Source organism: Nomascus leucogenys, chromosome 15 (assembly GCF_006542625.1).
Source record: "Nomascus leucogenys isolate Asia chromosome 15, Asia_NLE_v1, whole genome shotgun sequence".
NCBI lineage: Eukaryota > Metazoa > Chordata > Mammalia > Primates > Hylobatidae > Nomascus > Nomascus leucogenys.
Genome location: NC_044395.1, coordinates 24,828,573 through 24,836,000, shown reverse-complemented (window position 1 = coordinate 24,836,000; position 7,428 = coordinate 24,828,573). Strand labels below are relative to the sequence as shown.

Sequence of the window (7,428 nt, the reverse complement as noted above, 5' to 3'; positions counted from 1 at the left end):
AGAATATAGACATATAATTGATACTAATTGATGATTGAAAGAATGAATGTGTTTATTAATTTGCAAAGTGATTGGAATGCTCAGCTTATACTCAGGACTTTTTTTCTTATTAAATTTTAGACTTGGAGGTTGTACCCCTCTGGGCTTATTTAATTTCCTACATAAAAGAACATTTTGCCTTGAATATTTATCAAAAATTTAAAATATCTTAAACATCCTTAAACCAATTCTGCTTTTCCATTTCCCCATTATTGTCAACAATGTCATCCTTTTGTTCTCATGGCATAATACTCATGGAGTTGCTCTACGTGCCCTGACAGTGCAGCAACTCCACTCCATGTTAAGCTCAAGAGATACTTGAGCCATAAAGGACAAAGTTGTGGCCTTAGCCAACAGAGCCCTTGCTCCCCAAACAGTACAATCTATGGCATAATCCACCAGGAAGTCCCAAGCCATTAGTTAAAACGTGGAACTTTAGAGAAAGGGAGTGTTTGCTTTCACAAAGAAATCTTGATGATTCTTCCTGACTTCAGCCTGTCCTCTGTCCCTTTACTTTCTCAGTACCTCCACTCTGGCCAGAGTTTGCCCACATCTGCCTGCCTGCCTCCTGCTTCTTTCAGCTGCCACAATTCCATACCGTACTTTGCCCACTGGGACTTTCCACACTGGTAAGGAAGCAAAGTAGAACCCAAAGCAAAATGTGCTGAACAGACCAAACACACATTTCATATGGATAAGGGTATAATCCAAGCTATAAAACTCTTAGAAGAAAGCAGGGGGGAAAGCTTCATGACATTAAATTTAGCAATGATTTATTGGACATGACACCAACAGTAAAGACCAAAAAAAAAAAAAAAAAAAAAGATAACTGAACTTCAACAAAATTAAAAACTTTGGACTGGGCATGGTGGCTCATGCCTTTAATTCCAACATTTTGGGAGGCCGAGGTGTACAGAGCACTTGAGGCCAGGAGTTTGAGACCAGCCTGGGCAAGATGGTAAAACCCTGTCACCACTAAAAATACAAAAATTAGCCAGATATGGTGATGCATGCCTGTGGTCCCAGCTACTCAGGAGGCCGAGGCAAGAGAATTGCCTTAACCTGGGAGGTGGAGGTTGCAGTGAGCCAAGATTGCACCACTGCATTCCAACCTGGGAGACAAGAGCAAAAAACTCAATCTCAAAAAAATAAATAAATAAATAACTTTTGTGCATCAAAGGACACTATCAACAGAGTGAAAAGGCAACACACAGAATGGGAGAAAATCATACCTGATAAGGGATTAATATCCAGGGTACATTTAAAATCCTACAACTCAAGAAAAACAACAACAACAAAAATCTGATAAAAAAATGAGTCAAGGACATGAACAGATATTTATTGAAGGACATACAAATGACCAAATAAGCACATGAAGAGATGCTCAACATCACTATGCATTGGGGAAATGCAAATCAAACCACAGTGAGATACCACTTCATACCCTTAGGATGGCTAGTGTAAAAACAAAACTAAACAAAAATTAACCAGTGTTGACAAGGATGTGGAGAAATTGCTGTACGTTGCTGGTAGGAATGTAAAATGCTGCAGCCACTGTGGAAAATGGAATGGAAGTTCCCCAAAAATTAAATATAAAATTACATAATCCAGCAATTACATTTCTTGGATATATACCCAAAGGAAAGAGAACATTGTTCACCAATGTTCATAGCAGCATTATTCACAATAACTAAAAGACAGAAACAACACAAGTGTCCATCAATAAGTGAATGGATAAACAAAATGTACTATATACATTTAATGGAATTATGCAGCCTTTTGGAACAAAATTCTGTGACATGCTACAACATGGGTGAACCTTACAAGCATTATGTTTAAATGAAAGAAGCCAGTCACAAAAGGACAAATACTGTATAATTCTACTTATTTGAGGAACCTAGAGTAGTCAAATTCCTAGAGACAGAAAGTAGAATAGTGGCTCCCTTGGGCTGGATGAGGGGTGGAATGAGGAGTTAGTGTTTCTCGGGTGCAGGGTTTCAGCTGGGGAAGATGAAAAGGCTTTGGAGATGGATGGTGGTAACAGTTGCACAGTAATGTGAATGTAGTTAATGCCACAAAACTATACACTTCAAAGTGGTTAAACTAATACATTTTGTTATATATATTTGCCACAATATAAAATATAATCTGGCTAGGCACAGTGGCTCATGCCTGTAAACCCAGCACTTTGGAAGTCCAAGGCAGGATGCATCACTTGAGGTCAGGAGTTTGAGACCATCCTGGCCAACATAGTGAAACCCCGTCTCTACTAAAAATACAAAAATTGGCCAGGCATGGTGGCACATGCCTATAATCCCAGCTACTTAGGAGGCTGAGGAGCGGGAAATTCTTGAACCCAGGAGGCGAAGGTTGCAGCGAGTCAAGATGGTGCACTGCACTACAGCCTGGGTGACACAGCGAGACTCAGTCTCAAAAAGAAAAAGCAAAGAAAAAATATAATCTAACTTGAAGACATAATGTAAGACATACCAGTCTTGAATTTTATTAATCTCAAAACATAAAATAAAATTTAAAAAGTTATAAAAAATATAAGAATGGGAAGTAGTAGCCAATGTAATAAAGCAAGACCATAAGATAAAATGCATAAGTATTGGAAAGGAAGAAGCAAAACTATTGTTATTGATAGACACTATGATTATTAAAATCCTATTGAATCTACCCAAAACAAACACTAGAATTAATAAGTGAAATCAGAATTCTTGGAGCATATAAAAAGTCTAATTATTGTCCTATTTGCCACCAGCAAACAGCTGGAAAATAAAGCTTTTTAAAAATACCATTAAAAAATATCAAATCCCTAAAAAGGCATCCAGTGAAAAATATGCAAGATTTTAGGGCGTCCATGGACGACGAGGAGGACACGTACTGGCTCTGGAAAATCCGCAAGACCGTCATGCAGCTGTGCCATGACCGTGGCTACCTAGTGACCTAGGACGAGCTTGACCAGACACTGAAGGAGTTCAAAGCCCAGTCTGGGGACAAGCCAAGTGAGGGGCAGCCACGGCGTATAGACCTCACCGTGCTGGTGACCCACAACAATGACCCCACCAACGAGATGTCTGTGTTCTTTCCAGAGGAGCCCAAGGTGGGCATCAAGCCCCTCAACGTGTATTGCCAGCGCATGCAGCGGGAGAACATCACGCGGGTCCTCATCGTGGTGCATCAGGGCATGACGCCCTCCGCCAAGTAGTGCCTGGTCAACATGGCTCCCAAGTACATCCTAGAGCAGTTACTGCAGCAGAAGTTGCTCATCAACATCACAGAGCACGAGCTAGTCCCTGAGTACGTTGTCATGACCAAGGAGGAGGTGACAGTGCTGTTGGCCCAATATAAGCTCCGAGAGAGCCAGCTGCCCAGGAACCAGGCGGGGGATGCCATGGCGTGCTACTTGGGGATAATGCATGGGCAGGTAATGATCATCTGGCCCAGCGAGATGGCGGGCAGGTACCTCACCTACGGGCTGGTGCAGTAGCCCCCTCCCTGACAGCCCCTAGAGGCAGACACACTGACAGTGACCCCCGTCACCTGCAGGACGGATGCCCCTGCCCTGCTGGAGTCCAGTCCCCCAGCTCTCTCCCGGCTGCTGCTCCTCCGGACTCCCCAAGGCAGGCAGCCTCCACTCAAGTGCTTCCATCCTGGGGTGAGGCTTCCCATGGCTTGGCCCGTCCCATTCACCTGTGTATTTATGCGAGATCCGGCCTCAGGAGGGACAAGACCCCCACAGGGAGGTCACCTGGGGGCAGCTGGTGCCTGGCGTCCTCACCCAGACTGTGCTGGGTCCACTCTGTTGGGGGTTTGGGGTCCATGTCTCCCATCAGCCACTGCTTCCTCCCGGGCTTTCAGCCTCCCACCCCTCGTCTTCCCTCCCTCGGTGGCCCTGATGCGTGGTGGCCCCCACCCACCCTTGGCTCCTTACTCCATTCACAATCATGCACGTTCTCAAGCCACCACAGTGCGAGATTCCAACTCAGCAGAGTTTTCGGTTGTTGTAGGAGGTTGGGTGTTTTCAAACATTAAAGACATTTTGAGTAAATAAATTTGCTTGATATAAACACCAAAATATATGTATATATGTAAGATTTTATCCAGGCACAGTGGTGCATACCTGAAATCCCAAGCTCCTAGAGGACTACTTGAGCACAGGAGTTTGAGGTCAGCCTAGACAACACAGTGAGTGTCTCTCTCTCTCTCTCTCTGCTCCCTCCCTCCCTCCATCTCTATCTCTCCTGCTCTGTCTCTGATTTCTAACTGAAAGCTGCAAAACATTGCTAAAGGAAATTAATGAAGAACAAATAAATGTTTATGGACAATTCTCTGAAAGCTGGAATGTTAAGATGTCCATTATTTTAAAATTGACATATAAATTCAACACAATTCCTATTAAAATTACAGTCAATTTTTTGTAAAAATTGACAAGATGAGTCTGAAATTTATATAGAAATGCAAAGGAACTAGAAACAACTTTGAGAAATTGCTTCTTAATTTTAAGATTTACTAAAAAGCTACAATAGGCAGTGTGCTGTGGCTCATGCCTATAATCCCAGCACTTTGGGAGGCCCAGGCGGGTGGATCACTTGGGGTCAGGAGTTTGAGACCAGTCAGGCAAACATGGTAAAAATCCATCTCTACTAAAAATACAAAAAAATTAGCTGGATATGGTGGCATGCACCTGTAATCCCAGCTACTCGGGAGGCTGAGGCAGGAGAATCGCTTGAACCCAAGAGGTAGAGGTTGCAGTGAGCCCAGAAAGTGCCACTGCACTCCAGCCTGGGAAATATAGTGAGATTCCATCTCAGAAAAAAAGCTACAATAATTACGAGTTTGGTATAGGCATAAGCATAGATAAAGAAATCAGTAGAACAGAAAACAGAGTTCAGTAATAGATATGCTGAATTGATTTTTGAATGAGGCACCAAGTCAATTCAATGGGTCATTCGGGTTTTTTTTTCAATGGGTCATTTTTTTTTAAACAAATGCTTCTGGAACAGTAGAATATTTGTACACGAAAAAAATGGACCTTGATCTCATGTCACTCAATGTACAAAAATTAATTTAAGATGGATCATAAACCTAACCATAAAAACTAGGACTATGAAGTTTCTAGAAGAAAACATAGAAAAATATCTTTGTGACCTTAGGAGTCCACCAACATTTCTTGAATAGGACACAAAACACATTCATAAAATATTAATAGACTGGATTTCATCAAAATTTTAAATGTTCACTCTTTAAAAGATATCATTTACAATATAAACAGGCAAGTCATTATACAGGAAAAAAATATATTCACCGTATATGTATGACAAAGAATATATTTGAATTCAGAACATAAAAATATCTCCTAAAATTCAATAACAGAAAGCCAACCAATTTTAGAAACAAGCAAAAGATTTAAACAGTCACTTCATGAAAGAAGATACGTGAATGGTCAATAAATTCACAAAAATTTGTTGAATGACATCAGGGAAATGCTGACTAAAACTACAGTGAGACAGTATTTCATTCACACTGAAATGGCTTAATCCATTTGGATGGCTGACTAAACCAAATACTGATGAGGATAAAGAGAAACTAGAACTCACATACACTGTTGGTGGGCGTATAACATGGTACAACCTCATTGGAAAACTCTCTGGCAGTTATGTATAAAGGTAAACATATATTTACATATGAACCAGTAATTCCACCCCTACATATTTACCAAAGAGAAGTGAACACATATTCACAAAAAAAGAAAAACTTATGTAAGAATACTTATGAAAACTGGCCAGGCACAGTGGCTCATGCCTGTAATCCCAGCACTTTGGGAGGTGGAGGCAGGCAGATCACTTCAGGTCAGAAGTTTTAGATCAGCCTGGCCAACATGGTGAAACCAGTCTCTACTAAAAATACAAAAACCAGCCAGGCATGGTGGTGCTCACCTGTAGTCCCAGCTACCTGGGAGGCTGAGGTAGGAAAATCCCTTGAACCCAGGAGGTGGAGGTTGCTGTGAGCCAAGATCACACCACTGCACTCCAGCCTGGCTGACAGAGTGAGACTCTGTCTCAAAAAAAAAAAGAATTCTTACAAAAACTTTATTTATAATAGGCAAATACTAGAAACAATCTCAAATGTCAATCAATGGGAAAATGTATAAACAAATTGTAGTATATTTATACAATGGAATATTACTCAGAAATGAAAAGAAACAACTGCTGATACAGACAACATGTATGAATCTTGCAGATATCATGCTGAGTGAAAAAGAAAAACAGACATAACAAATATATACTGTGTGGTTCCATTTAAATGAAATCCAAAGACAGGGAAAATTAATTAATGGGGATGGAAATCAAAAAGTGGTTGCCTCTGGAAAGAGGAGGAATTGATTGGAAAAGGGTATGGGAGAATTTGTTTTATTTTATTTTATTTATTTATTTGAGACAGGGTCTGGCTCTGTTGCCTAGCCCAGGCTGGAGTGCAGTGGCGCAATCATGGCTCACTGTAGCCTCAACCTGGAGTATGAAAGAATTTTCTAAGGTCATGTTAATATTCTATATCTTATTTTGGGGGTGGTAAAATTGAGTCAATCCAATTGCCAAAACTCAATAAACCAAACATTTGATAAAGGATTAATATCCAAAATAAAGAACTCAAATAACTCAATAGCAAGAAAACAAAGAAACTTATTAAAAAATGGGCATCAAGTTCAACAGAACTGAAAGGGAAAAAAAAAACACAAGAATCTGAATAGACATTTCTCAAAAGAAGACATACAAATGGCCAAAAGGCATATGAGAAAATGCTCAGCATCACTAATCATCAGGGAAATACAGATTAAACCCACATTGGGGCCAGTTGTGGTGTATCAGGGGAACCACCCCCAATATTTCAACGTAGGTTCTTTTCTATTTTCCCTAAGTGTTGGCCAGTCTGAGAAATGAAGGGAAAGAGTACAAAAGAGAGAAATTTTAAAGCTGGGTGTCCAGGGAATACATCACATGTTGGCAGGTTCCGTGATGCCCCCCAAGCCACAAAACCAACAAGTTTTTATTAGTGATTTTCAAAGAGGAGGGAGTGTACGAATAGGGTGTGGGCCACAGAGATCACATGCTTCACAAGGCAATAAAATATCACAAGGCAAATGGGGGCAGAGGAGATCACAGGACTGGGGCAAAATTAAAATTGCTAATGAAGTTTTGGGTATGCATTGTCATTGATAGCATCTTATCAGGAGATAGGGTTTGAGAGCAGACGGCTGGTCTGACTAAAATTTACTAGGCGGGAATTTCCTCGTCCTAATAGGCCCAGGAGCCCTACCGGAGACCGAGGCTTATTTCATCCCTTATCTACAACTGTATAAGACAGACATTCCTAGAGCGGCCATTT

The 7,428-nt window shown here is 41.0% G+C and overlaps 1 pseudogene; it reads left to right on the top strand.

The window, feature by feature from the left end:
- The first annotated feature begins 2,902 nt into the window (after positions 1–2,902).
- LOC100600619 lies at positions 2,903–3,532 on the top strand (annotated as a pseudogene).
- The last annotated feature ends 3,896 nt before the right edge of the window (positions 3,533–7,428 follow it).